The sequence below is a fragment of the Pyxicephalus adspersus genome, chromosome 6 (assembly GCF_032062135.1).
Source record: "Pyxicephalus adspersus chromosome 6, UCB_Pads_2.0, whole genome shotgun sequence".
Lineage (NCBI taxonomy): Eukaryota > Metazoa > Chordata > Amphibia > Anura > Pyxicephalidae > Pyxicephalus > Pyxicephalus adspersus.
Genome location: NC_092863.1, coordinates 85,883,050 through 85,898,444, shown reverse-complemented (window position 1 = coordinate 85,898,444; position 15,395 = coordinate 85,883,050). Strand labels below are relative to the sequence as shown.

At 39.4% G+C, this 15,395-nt stretch overlaps 1 protein-coding gene across 1 annotated transcript in view; it reads right to left on the bottom strand.

Annotated features, from left to right (window-relative positions):
• The window catches only part of MAPK4 (mitogen-activated protein kinase 4), a 79,315-nt gene that overhangs the window by 18,593 nt on the left and 45,327 nt on the right, over window positions 1-15,395 (bottom strand). The window lies entirely within an intron of this gene.

Below are 15,395 nucleotides of genomic sequence, written 5' to 3'. Positions count from 1 at the left end.
CAGCAAATAGTGAATTATGTTGGATGCCATTCAAAAGGTGCTTTTGTATCCTATTCAGGTTCCTTGTGGGGGTGAGCTCAGGAGCCAACAAAATGAGTCACAGAAGGAAGAAAGACGGGGATAACATTGCCAACCAGAGGATACAACATGTTTCCAACAACAAACGGTAGGAACTAGGGCAATGGATACTGCATTATGGACTGTTTTGTCCTTAAGGGGGAATGTACTGTCTTTTAAGTTTGTTTTAGACAAACATGTAAAAAAGTTTGATTTTGAAAACATTATCAAGATTTGTTAACGTAGTTAAGTCTCATTGTGGTAAGTCAGTGCCTGCCATAACTGATATACACAGCCTACTTGCACATTTCATCTCTTTAGATGCACGTATGTGCCAACTGGGTGCGTTTTCACTTGGATAGGCTGCCAATACCATCTTGCACCATTTAGCCGAAGCAGCACATCACACAACACATGGTGCACTGGGTAATATGTTTGGTCCCACGCAAAAAGAATCACACAGAGGTACTTACGTGGTTGTGTGTTACTGTAACAGGCATTAATAATGCAGTGCATACAGTATATGTAAAGCTGGACTGATGGCAACTTCACCAAATGTTATATTCTGGAAAAAAAGATGATGAATGTAAACAGTTGCATGTCTGGGTACACGACGTCTAAGGCAAAGGTTGCAGGCATGTGACAACACTTCAATAAACTTTGCCCACCCTGATCATTAAACCGGTACAGCCTTTACATTATAAACCGCTTAAAAGATAGTGTACATAGTTCAATGTCATAACTAATAATATCTGGAGTCTTTGGCCCTGATTTATGAAAGCTCTCCAAGGCTGGAGAGAATACACTTTCAGAAGTGACCTGGGTGATCCAGAAAACATGGACTGGATTTTTAAAAATCATTTTCTATTTGCTAGCAAATGTTTTGAATCCTGGACCAGATCTATTCCAGGTTTGCTGTATCACCCAGCTTCACTGATGGAAGTGTATTCTCTCCAGCCTTGGAGAGCTTTCATAAATCAGGGCCTTTATGTACATATCTAACAAGTGACTGGAAGGAAAGTTGTGTCCACAGAAATAAAAGTATTATGCTACATGGCAATAGCTTGTTTTGGAAGTTGCCCACAAAAAATGTAATTTTTTCTTAAAGTGCAATATATATGAAACCTAATAATAAAAATGCCTTCTACCAGACCCCCTTATGTTACACATGTGTGTCAGCAGGTTGTTGGCCAACACAACTGTATTGATGGGAAAGAAATTAACGTATGCATGTGGAGAGGGACAGAGAAGATTGGACGTATACCAAATTCTGTAGTCCAGCTGGCAACTCCGTAGGTGATTTTAGTGCAGGAGATACACATTGGTCCTGATTTAATAAAGCTAAGATAGACTATCAAAGTTGAACCTAAATGATCCAGCAAGCCTTGACTGGATCCAGGATTGAAAATGTTTGCAAACTAATAGCAGAAAATTTTTAAAACACACTCTTTCCCCATGCATCAATGAGCCTTGGGCACCCATGATTTTGTTCTTCCCTTTACCACTTTTGTGAACATCACTTGCACCATTTTCGTTTTTTAGTGTGTGCCAAAATCAATACAATAAACGGCAACAAGAAAGAAAGGCAAATGGCACACCAAAATAACATGGATGCACAGTTGTGTTTTTAAAGCCCAACTCCCAACATGGAAGCTTAGATCGGTGAATATACCTTGCAGGTGGGGCATTCTGAGGGTACAGTCACTGTATCCTGAATGAGCAGGTCATGGTTTCCTTTTAGGCATCTCTGCTTAAAGGAAATATGTGCTTTGCACACACAAGGTAATGCAACAGGTAAACTTTAAAGCCGGCCCCATGGCATCCAGTACCCTTTCATTACTTCTCTGCTGCTGCATTTGCCAACAGAAGAATCCATGTGTAAACTCCAATCACAGTCAGAACATCCAGAGGAAGGAAGATCACCCCCATGTAACAACACTGGGCCAATCAGGAAGATGTGGGCCATTTATTTTTGATCCAGGTACTATGAGGAACTGGAAGGAGGAGGTGCCATTAACCAGTTGACCTGATCTGAATGGACAATCAATAGAATTTATGAACCAAAATTTTACAAATGGCATTATGGAAATCCTGTACTCCATTGTCCTTTGAGACTGTGTTTTGCAGCATTCTTTTCACCAGCCAATCTGCAACAATTATGTGGACTGCACTACTATACTTGAACCAGGGAATTCTCCATCAAGCTCATAATGGAGAGAGTTAACATTCCTGCCATAGTGACAGTATCACTAATAGATTAGATATATCAATTGTTCTAATCTCCGTCTCTCTGACATGGTGTGAGTGGAACGCATTATCTGGGAAGAGGTCCAATAGACTGACTCACTGCTTGCCTGTTATCATTAGCACTGCTGAATCCGGCTGATCAGCAGAGCAGCACGACGTTATCAAATTAGTCTAATGTTTTCCATGCCCTCTGCAGATGTAATTTGCTGGCAGAAAATGAATGAAAACATACTTTTTACAACATGAGGAAGGCAAAATATTTTTAGACGATGCGGCATGATCAGCGTCGTCATTTTGTTGGCCTTTTTACTGAAAAATTTTAGAAAGAGAGATGTATTTCCCCTGTATTTTGTATATACAAATTGCTGCATGGGTAATGGCAGTTATAGTCTTGGTAATCTGCACCACAAGGGCTCAATGTGGACCCATGGTGGTTACTGTTCACCCCCAACAACCAGCTATCAAAGTTTTCCCTGCCTAGCTGCTTATTCCCCATTAGTGTATGACCAGCCAGAATGTTTTTGACTATAATGACTCCATGGCCCTGATTTAAAAAAGCTCTCCAAGGCTGGAGAGGATACATTTTCATCAGTGAAGCTAGGTGATCCAGCAAACCTGGAATGGATCTGGTCCTAGCAAATGATTTTGAAGAAAATCATTCCAGGTTTGCTGGATCACCCAGCTCCACTGATGAAAGTGTATCCTTTCCAGCCTCATCTCAGAACCATCCAGGGTATCCACATTGCCCCAGCCCCACCACTTCAAGAATGACAAAACAATTTCATGTCTTGTAGCACCATTAAAATCTTTGCCCATCTCCGTGAACTCTGATGATCTGAGTTCATCTCATCTCATCTGAGGATGAGTCTTCCATAGCATTACAAATGCCTAATATAATCTGGACTTGTTTAATCTTGTCAGGGGCCTATTTGGGCCTACTGCAGTGGTCCCCAACCTTTTAGAGCTTGCGGACCACTAAATCTACGGACTCCGGACTGCGCATGCACGGAGAGTTGTGTGCCACTCAAAGGGGAAGAAACTTCTCTCCAGAGTGACGTCATAATGCCAGAACCCGCCCAGTTTCCAGAGACACAACACACCCACCGCTCTGAGCCTGCATCGGAGACATGGTCCGTGGCTCTGGCAAGCGCCCAAGCAGGGTCATTCTCCTGACCCCGGTGGGGAGTGCACTGGCCAGAGCCGCAGACCGCCGCTGGTCCTCGTGCTCTAGCTGGGTTTTTGGTTGGATTTGGATGTACAAATTAAACATTAATAAAAAATAGGTTAAAAAAATTATTGAAAATTTGACCCCTGCCAGTTTTAACTCATCTTTGTCACATCACACCTTGATGGAGCCAGGACCACAAACCCCAAGTAAGGTTCATATGGGATGGTGGCAGAACTTACACAGAGTTGATGAAGTCTTCTTTACCCCTACGTGACCATATTTGGGCCTAGTTATTGGTTGTTCAGGCTTGAACACAGATTTTTTTTGAGCTGGGTGGGAAAAAGTTGTAGGTAGGCCGTGACCCCTGTATTGTGACCCAACTTTTAAGTAACCACCCAAAAACAGCTGGGCTAAAAGGGTCTGGGGGGTACACTGCATGCTCCCACATACTGGGTGTTCCCCAAAGGCTCTGACAAAGGTACAGGAAGACCCAGACTAAAATGTATCAATGAAACATAAGTGGGAAAAAAGGACTTAAAAAATTCTTAAAAAATAACCCCCACCAGTTTAAAATATATCTTTGCCATGCACCTAGATGGATAGCTTAGACAGGGTTGATGATGTCCTCCCCACTCTCACGTGACAAATGTTTGGGCCTGGTAAATGGTCACCTAGGTCTGAGCACTGAATCCTGGTAGGAGGTCACATGCACCCAGATACCAGGTATTCCCCAAAGGTTTAGATGGAGCAGCTAGGAAGCATGGAGAAGGTAAGAATAAGTAGGTGAGAAGATTATTTTTTTTCCACTTATACCCAAAGTGGAAACGTCCCTTTAACTGATAATATGCCAGACTGCCAGATTTCTTACAGTCACATGAAAACAAAAAACATTATAATTGCCAAATGTGATAATTGTATAACACATTTGTAGCATTATTTAGAATCTTCTGCCTACAGCAAACTGAATTCTGGCAACTGAAATGGTAGCAGTGCTCATTCTGAATACCTGTTTACGAGAGTCTACGTCTGTGAGCCCCATTCCAGCCAATGATGACCTAATCAATCAAGTGCAAAGAGTAATAAAGGCTGAATGTAGAACAAAGAGTGTACCGAATGACCAGCGGAGAGCCAGCATACAAAATGAATGCTGATTCGCTGATATTTGTTCTCCAGTCATTGTCCAGCCAAGTTGGCACTCAGACCGCGGTATCCGCAGCCAAAGGAACAGAACACGTTATGTGCGCCTGTATTGAAAGTCAGAGAGGGTGATGCCAAGATGACGCCTTGTATTATGACATGGACATTTTTATGCTCCCTTTTCTGCTGCCTGACTGATTCAGCACACTACACATTTTAGTGGAGGAACTAAAAAGCAAGTCTTTCTAAATTATTATAAACGTGTAAGGCTTTCCAATTTTTTTTAAGGGTTAGTCTACCCAGTGTGCAGGAGAGTTCAAAGAAAACCCAAAGTAAGAAATGAACAGAGACAGCTGACACTGACGTTTCTTTCTGTAAATGCTGGCCACTTGGCTGACCCTCTTGTTGGAATAGAGCCACTGGTAACGAACAAGTAAGCAAATTAAGACTATTCTGATTATTACCTGGGTATCCTAACCTGCAAACGTGTTATGATTTGGTGAATCAATACCAGAACTGAAGACCTTAAGAACCCCTAAATGGGATGATGGATAACTCATCCATATACACATGAGGCTGGTGGTTGGCACATACTCTCTCTTAGCAAGCACATTTCGTGGCCCTGGGACTGATGAAGGAGAGCAAAGTGCCTGTTGTCATGGAGCCCCAGGAGTTTAGGAAGAACTTTCCAATTTCATGGGACACTCCCTGATGCTAATAAGTGGTCTGGTATTAAACCAAAGAAATACCCTTTTAAAGCCTGACCTGCACCTTTATCTTTAAATGATATTTTAAAATGTTTTCAGTAAATATGTATAGAATGTAACATTCATGCTTTTGTAAATGGCACTGATGGCACTGATGTGACTCAAGGACCCATTCCCACTGAAGAAAACTTGTCGTTAAATATCAGGGAACTTTACTTTACCCTTTGATTGTGCTACAAATGTGCTATTTAAATGAGTGAACCATTTTATAGGTTGGTGAATACACCACCAAATCCCCTATGCATGTGCCCTGTATATGTCGTTCTGACCACATTTAAATACCTATATCCTACTTGGACTAGGCGGAAAGAGTTACCTCATTGCTGAAGTTGACTTTTTAGTACATCAGGTATATTGCAATGTCATCTATAATCTTTATGAGAAAGAGATAATGGCAAACAAGTCACACACCTGATATAAATACAAGTAAAAAGTTTTACAAGTTGAGTTCAAGGATAATATACTTTATAGAAGGAATCCACATAACTTTTACCTTAGGGGGAAAGACATATTAGTTTAAAATATGTAGGTAAAAAACACATCACTGCCATGCCCCCATTTTGGGAACCCTAAAAAAATGAAAAAAAAAAGTATTTTTTTTTTTTTTACTACTTTTCCTTAATATGGTGGTTTATCTTCAATACCTTGCCTTACCTTTTATCATGCATACTTGCTGGCTCTTCTGCTGTACTGGAATTCCTTATTCTGATTTCCCTGTATACTATGAACATCTCTTAATGTGCAATAGATTTTTTGGCAAATCAAAGAGCGCTAAGTTGAGCACTGAGGACACCAGGCATTAAAAAATCCTTTTATACCCAGCTTGAGTGTCCCCAGTCCACCTATTACTCATTGGATTTCAGTTCTTTAATCCTGGAAGCTCAGCATCATATGTGGGATTCACCTAGTGCACTCTGCATGCAAGGTAATACATGCAATCAATTCTACACCAAAACATTAACGCCTTGCTGGATCATGAACCACTGACAGTAAGCCAAAGTGAACACGTATAAGTGAAGTCTCAATAGATGCAAGCACAGTCCGGCTAGAAAAGCACACACCGCCAGACTGATATCCGTCCATCAAGGCATTCTGATATTTGCATAGCTTCTGACAAGTGCCAGCTTACTGTGTGCAATATTGTGCCGGGGTGCGGTGATGTTTTCAGCCACCAGCCATGATCTGCTTTGCATAGATAAGAGAGATCACTGGTTTTAAATAAAGGTATTAATCCATATAAAAATGGGAAGGTGTCATTTAAAAATATCATTAGCTTATAATAGAAAAATGAGGAATCAGGGAAGGCAAACAAATTAAAATTAAACTTTACCTTCTGCCCAAACAACACAACTAAAATATAATAAAATATAATCTTTGGAGTAGACACTGGTACAAATGGTTGATTGCTGTATAAAAAGTTCTAGCACTTTATATGTTTGTATAGCAAATGAACAGCCAATCAAATGACTCAATTTTTAAACTTCAATAGAAATTAGAAGCAGAAATTTAATTGGTTCTTTTGCAGACTCACATCTACCTCCCTCCACACGAGTCTTCGAAAAGCAAAGCCGCATATTTTTCCACACTTATAAAAAAAATGTAACTTTGTTACTGCCATGTCACGGTTAATAGACGCCGCCATGCCTCTGTGTCCTAAAAGCGTTTGAACTTGTAAAAAGCACTGCATAAGATCCGTAGGCTATTCTTGTTCTTTTATAAAAAGGGGATAAAATGTTTCCACTCCAAATGGGATTGCAGAAATACAGAGAGAACTGGGTGAATGACCCCACAAAGCATCAGAAAGATTATAAAGGCGGTTAATCATACTTAGATAACCTACATTTTATTACATAGCTGTGTCTTATCACAATTGCCTGGGGTTGATTACTGTGGCCAGCCAGCTCTGCATTATAACCTATGAAATATTCAAGAAGGTATATTGTGAATGCAGCCCAGGGAGAGGAAGAACACAAGGATTACATTCACCAGGGTGAATCTTGGCTTTACATAACCTGCAGATTGCATGGGAAAACCAGACTTTATCCCTCTTCAGATCTATAGGAACTCTGCACAGTTCCTGCAGCATGGACCTAAATGGAGCTTACTGCAGATCTTTGTGTTACAGTCGAAAATAGTAATTAAAAAAAAATACATTTTCTAATTATTGCTCTCTGTATAATCTTTTATTTCATTACAAAAAATAAAAAAATCAATGGAGTGCATTGCATGAAATCACTGGCCATCTGATAAAGCTCATGAGAACAGTTTGCTGCATTTGTTCATTCATTTTCTTTACTTGTTTTATTTTCTCTTTATGTTCTTCCGATACTTCACACACACTTCCTGTACTATGGTGGCAATGCTCATCAAGGCTACACTGTCTTTATTTTAAATCCTATAAATACCTATACAGCTTTTGTATGAGTTTTCAAGCATTTTTTAAAACTTTTAAACCAAGATATGTGGTAGACAATGGTTAGAATAGGAAAAACACCACTCAAAAGCCCCAAAACACCTAAAAATGCCTAAAAACACAAACACTCAAAATCTGCAGCCACTGTCTGTTTACATGCACCCCAGTGTGACAACAGTGGACCACATCTGCATTGACTTGTGGTCTTGATTGGAAACCTATACTATACAATGAAAATGCAAGGGCAACATTTGGAGACAACAAGAAAGCATAGGCATAGGGTAAATTTGGGGTAAAGAAAGATGAAGCATGGGATTGGTGGTGGGGAGCTGTGGTTGGAAGTTCAGGTGTAGGATGATTAGGAGAAGGAAAGTAAGGTCAGAGGAACAAGGAAGGTCGTTTTTGGTAGTGTGGTGTGGTGGGGGACCATGGGGTGTCTCCTAAGAAGTCAAAACTGTAGTGACCAAGATGTCATGTTTTGGGACAGTCTACAGGAAATTGATATTGTTCCCAAGGTGGTGCAGTGCAGCTGGGAACCAATATTATCCCTATTTTTACAGATCCCCAGATTTACAGGTCTGGTGTATGCTGGTATGCCTATTAGGGTCTGCAAACCTATTGTAGTGATATGTATTATATGTTATTGTTGTGTTACTGCCATTTATGATGTTCTGTTATGGTTATTTATTGTTTGGTTGCGTTATCTGTAATCAACAGCTGCTATGGCTATTTGAGAGAAGTAATGGGGGGGGGGGGGGGAATTTTGGCAAAGAAGTTAAGCTTAATCTGTCCCTAAATGCAGGTCAACATAGAACATAGGAGATATGTATATGTGAGGACCACAGAAAGAGGGCCCCAAAGGACTATCACACCTGGAATTCCATTTTCTTAATTCTATATAAACATTACAAAAAGCTGTCTATGTAAGTATGGATCCTGGCCTTTTCTGGGTTCTACCTGGGACAACTGAGTTTATTCATTGTTGCTAGGAAGATCTGGGATGTGGCTGTTGCTGGGGGAGATCTCTGATCACTGGAGCAGTGGATTGGTGAGTCAAATCAGATCTTTTTCCTCCTTACCCTTCCCCATTTTCCCCCCTTGTCATGGTTGACATTTTTAGGGTCATGTCACCCAGACACTGTGTATAAGACTGAGGTCCTGAATTGCTTAGGTCTTAAAGACTGGTTGAATTTGGCCATGGCCTGAAAAATGCCATATTCTGGTATTGCGTGTTTTTTATTACATAGTTATATGGTAAGTCAGGCTGAAAAAAAGACATGAGTCCATCAAGTTCAACCACTAGGGAAATACACATATACACACATAAAATCCAATGAACATAGTTGGTCCAGAGGAAGGCAAAAAAAAACTGGCACAATTTGCTCCAACAGGTGAAAAAATCCTTCCTGATTATTACGGAATTTTATGCGGTATATATAGGAAGGCATTAAGCCAATGAAATGTGTGTCAACGTTAACATTCGGTTCTAACCACCACAGAATCCTCATCGCATTAGCTGCAGAAATGCCATCTGGAAGCCTATAGATTGCTAAAGGCAACATGTAGCTATTTTTGGTAGCACACATTTTATATATAGGCCCCAAACACCTTTCTCGTTTCCTTCTCCGTCCCAGCTGGAAAACATAACAAGTCCTTCATACAAGGAGTGGGTAGAGGAAGCTATTATGCTCACACGGCAGGGGCTCTTTGAGATCTGCAAATAGGTTCATATGATGTTGGCAAGGAAGATGAAAGTCAATAAAGTCATAAAAGCTTTACAAAACATAAAACAGGGACAACGATATTCAATCCATGAAATAAATTCTGATAATAAGCCCAATTCACACAGCTAAAGCACTAGGTTAAGATTTATTCTTTTCAAAAATGTGACAACTATTTTCAGAGGTAAATAGTATTTAAAGAATTACAATGTCATAAGGATCTTATCTGTGCTTTCTGAGAATACTATAAAAATCTTTATGGCATGGCATCACCAGATAAAACCAGATAAGTCACCGTGATTATGCTGCCTTTTCACCTCCTGCACTTTATCCAAAGTAAAACCCAACTCCCAAGCACAATGGGTTTGATTTACTAATGGAGTTTAGGCTGTTCACTTGGTAAAGTGAATTATTACCATGCAAGGAATAATTCACTTAGCTTAGTGGAGGTGGACTTAGTTTTCATTGTGAAGAATAGCAATTTTGTGCAAGGAAATCTAAAAAATCTGTGGACTACACAATTTGTCTCCTTCCATTGTATAGATTCCATAGAGTAAGGTAGTGTTACTAGATGGATTAGGAAGAAGAATTAATTAATTAGAAGAATTAATTAAATTAGATTAAAAAAGAAAACAAAAAGCCAGACAGAAATGGAAAACTCATGCACTCTTCCCAGATCTAAACTGCAATATATTACAGTTTTATTCTTGAGTTTAGATACAATTTAAGATATTTCACAGTTGGCACACTGTCCAGACATTGGTGCTGGAATGTCACAAGCAGCCCTCCACATTTATCATTTAAAAGACATCCATTGTGTGCTGACGGCAAATAATCTGGAGCTGGCTGTGACTTGTATACATTATACCCCAACTTATCAGACCGCACAGGTGAAATCTCTCTGAGCGGCGTATAATCTTGAGGCTTATGAGGAATTGATTTACGTCTGCACAGCAGCTGGGTGAACTGACCCAGAAAAGACAGTTTATTGCTTTGTTAAGGCATTGTTAGGAATTACAAGTGTATCTTACAGCAATGTTCATATTAGAAAATGAAAGCCTTCAAATCTCTTTCACAATTCGTAATTATTTTCATCCTTTTGGGATAGGTAGGATTAGCAGCAAAATGAACCAATTAGTTGTGCTGCAGTATGAGCGACATGCTGATCAGAAGAAAAGGCACAGAGGCAAAATATGAGCCCATCATGCTACTTCTTTTTTCATCGTACCGTCATAGGCCGGGAGAGGAACAAGACCTGTAAGTGTTACTGAACTGCAGAAGAGAAGAATCGGGTCTCCCTGCCTGCCAGGCTGTGTTGTGTAATAGAACTGTACAGTTCTCCGAGTTAGATGGACAGAAATACAAATCCTTTGGCAGGTAAAAAAGATCAATTGGCAAATAGAAATTTATTTGTATTTACATGGTATATCATCGTAGCTTTATACTCACCTTTAATCCAAAGCTGTCCCCACTGCACCTCTTCCTGACCTCAAGATGTCTCTAGTTTTCTAGGATGGATGACTCCAGCATCATTCAGCCAAGAACACCAAGGACCATACTGTGATTGCAGGGTGTCATGGCCCTGAAATGTTGAGAAGGGGACGCTACGGTGCTCTTTATTCACCTGTACAGGTGCAGAAAGGGGCAATATAATAATTTAGGGAGGGGACCCAGAGCTGAGCTTTAAATTTAGTGTCAGTTTTAAAGTTGGGCTTACGATTGGAATTGTTCCACCTTGAAGCATGGGGGTCAGTTTTAATGTGAAAACGTGGTCTCAGAACATTCGGATGCAAAAGGTTATTTTTTTATATTTATAGAGGGGACATATTATGTTTCTATTACAATAATGGATTCTTACTTCCCCCATTGAAAACTTCTCTACACTGTAGATGGAGCTACACCTGCAATACAATGCAGTCCTGGATGTGGCCAATAGCAGGCCTCTGTGTAAAACTTATTTGAGGCTGAACTAACTTGGGGCCCCTGTGGGGGTCCTTGTTGGCTGAAGAGGATCCAGTGTCCACGTGCAGCAACGCTCTTTGCACCTACCTATGTCCTCCCCTACTACAATGCATGTAATTCCAAAAGGATAAATGAACTCCTGCGAGCATGCCGAAGGCTTTGCATGTGGAAGAAGCCAGGAGAAGACATTGGCATCAGCAAGGAAGCTCATGAGCATCAAATTACTGAAAATGATGTCAATATTTGCAGACACTAGTGCTGCTTTAAAAATGGGTCAAACATGGAAAATATTGGATCATAGCATAGTCCCAAAGATGTCCTGCCATCTGTTTGGTGAAACTTTGAAAGTTTGTATTATAGCAGCACCAAAAAAAATACCCACCCTTCCCATTTGCTATACACAGCAATGTAACTCTTACACTACAAACATAACTTATCTACATTATGTATTCATTATTCATCTCAGTGCTTAGACAAATCAGTAAATGCCAGTATTAGGTCCATTAGACCCAGCATAGTTCATATTCAAATGTGAACCTAGTAGTGTATGTGATTATTTTTAGTGGTCAGAAAAATGTATTTTCCCTATTAGGTTTTTTTTTTTGCCTTCCAATGGATCGAGTATGTTTCTCGGAATGCAAGAGAATCAATTAATGAAGTTTTAGAAAAGAATACAAATCTTTATTTTCCATTATAGTAACTTTTAAACCTCATTGGCCTAAGCTGAAGATACCTGTCTATATTTATTAAAGGATCCTTATGCCTTTTTGTGAACTTTTTCTTTCACCCCAAGATGTTTTAATTTTGTTTTTGAAAGAGAACAGAAACACAAATCTTATAACATTAAAGCAAGAAAAGGTTAGGATATCTGTAATTTTTTGTTGCTGTCTGTGTTTCCCTGTTGGAGGGATTATTCTAAATTTCTAAAGATGAAAATAATGGGGACAGTGAGAGCAATATAAAGCAAACAAAGATGTTAAGGTGCAATTCAATAAAAAAAACAATGGTGAATAGACAGACTCTTTATTACAAAATAGACATGCTCTGTCTCTTCTGCAAAAACACAAGATGACCTGACCATTCTCAAACTTCTGTAGAATGTACAGAAAACTGCGGTCTTTCAGCATGTCTCCATGTAGAATGAACGCAACTACTGTGCACATGAGCTGGAGTTGTGACATTTCGGCCTGGCCAATCAATGTAAAAAGAAAACTATTAGACTCCTAACCAATCTGGTCTCCATCCATAGACAAGGTTAGGTGATTGGAGTTTGCATGGTAGATTCTTTTTCTTTTTGAGTTAGCAGTTTGGTTCTCCAATGCCAACCTTCTTCTGTTTAACGTCTCATTGCCAGCCGCCTAGGCCGACCCTTTCCCTGACCTTTGACCTTTAACTCTTTCTGTTCTTGGATATCTCAATTGGCTGTTTGACTCCTTTGAATGAACTCTAGTTCCAGATTTTGATCTACTCTTGCCCCTGGATATTCCACCTGGCGCTATGACTCTTGTGTGTAACTTTTGGCTCCAACCTTTGACCTGCTCTTTCTCTGCCCTTTGTCTTGTCATTCCGGCGACCTCTTGGCCCTGCTTTGTGATTTCCTGGGCTTCCATTAATCCTTGAGTCCTAAGTACTAAGTCCTGGGAGCAACCAAAAGCTAGGATTGTGCAAACTGCCCATGGAAATGAGTGGAGGCTTTCTATAAATGAAGAGTAGGGGGTCTCTATTAGGCAATTGTCAGGTCATAGGTCACATTTATGCTTATATTTAGTTACTTTGGTAAAAAATGGTATTCACCCCAAACCAGGGTCTCCCTACCTAAATACAGTATGGAAGAGCTAAGGGCAGAGGCTCATGTGTTAGTGGTCAGAACTGGGTAGCTGAACAGAGACAAGGTAGCAAAAACTTAGGGTAATTTTACCAAACCTGGCCAAAGTATGGAAAAACTACATTCAGAATTAAAGGGACACAGCAGAGGTATTCTGTTCCCTGAACAGGAACTGCTCAGGAGATAGCAGAGAACTCAACAATGCAAATTAAATCAGATGACACACAATAAAAAATTTAAAATATCCTCTATATTCAGACAAGCTTTAAATTCACTATAGGGTGATTGCATTGGGCATATACCCTTTTTTTTTTTCAACCCAAGTGACTATATACAACTATGTAATTTGTGAATCAAAGCATTTCATGCAAAATGTTTGATATGGTTTGTTTCATAGGCATAAAAAAGTGCAAATATAAAAAAAGATTTACAGTCATAAAGACAACACTAAAACCTATATAAAATGTCATTATTAGAACATTTCAAATATTTAAGGTAATTCCTGCACAAAGACTCCCAGGAAGATTTGTATTTCCTCTTTAGTGTTCCAAATACCTGTCATGATCTAGATGAAGGAGAGCTCAATGTTAGACTCAGACAGATGGAATTTATGCCCTGGCTTGCTGACAACATTCCATGTGAGAATCAGAAAGTATCCGCTACATTTACAGTCACAGGGCCCAGGAAGGATATTGACAGTAGCTGAAGGGAAAATGCAGGAATGATGTTCTTGTGAAGTGCATCTGTATTTTTTAATTTTGAGCTCCAAGTTACTAGATAGGTGCAATGGGGGGGATAAAAGAAAAGTTGCAGGTGGTGGGACTGAGGTCAACCTACCTATTTGTTTTAACAATATTATTATTATTATTATTATTAATAAACAGTATTTGTATGACACCAACACATTACGCAGCGCTGTACATTAAATAGTGGTTGCAAATGACAGACAGAAACAGACAGTATCTGCCCTGCCCCGAAAATCTTACAATGTTTTGTAAGGAAATACAATTGGCAACTCTGCTTTAAATTCAGAAACAGTGCAGCATCATTGCTACCCCATCATAGGAAGCTGCATTAGGTGACTGGCTTGACACACATTTGTGGGAATTTGCACCTATCATTAAGTGTTGCAGCTCATATGGAAGTTCAAGGTTCTACAAGGTAGAGGACTTCTTTTAACCAAAAATTAGAAATATACACACAAACTGCTCTGACTCTTATACTATAGCAACATGAAAATCCCTGGGGGAGGAAATTACACAGAGCAGTGTCTACAATCTCTACAGGGAAGACCTGCTACGGAGCGTTCTGCATCTTTAAACCTTAATACATTCCCCTCTATATATCCATGGACAGAGGATTGCTGCAAAGTCTAATGCACGGATTCCCAGGATACCTGAAAATGATAAATGTGTAGATTCTCCAGTCACATCATATTTTCCACACATTACAGGCCGCATGAAATACAGAATTATTTACACATCAAGATTCTGTATATATATATTGTTCAGGGCTGTGTTGAGTTAAAAACAACACATTCATCACCAACATAAAAAAGTTCCCTGCACAACAAGAATAATTCATTCTACATCTTCAGTGGCCTGCAGCTCTGATCTTGACGTGCTACAACCTCCCTGAAAAGCTGTAGTATTGAACATTTGGCTTGTTGTTAAAAATGTCTTTCTATGCTATATTATTCCCACTGGAAACTTTTGAACTCAACAATTGGAAAGAATGCAAGCTCTTTGGGGCCCTTCCTCCAATGTTACTGTCTGTGTATGTTTGCCATGTGCAACCCCTATTTCATTTAATGAGCACTATGTAATATGTTGGTTCTACATAAATCCTTTTTATTATTATTATTTTATTATTATTAGTAATAATAATAATAATAGTAATAATATTAATTTCCATATTCTTTTGGATATATACTGTACATTCTATTGGTTATACTGGATAATAAGTTGACCACAACCTTTATCAACCAGTAGCTATATTTCTGCAATTTGTGTTACAATATTTTTAAATATCTCAACATGAGACACAGGAAACCTGTTCTTGTAAGGTGGAAACATCTTCAACATTATAAGAACAAGTC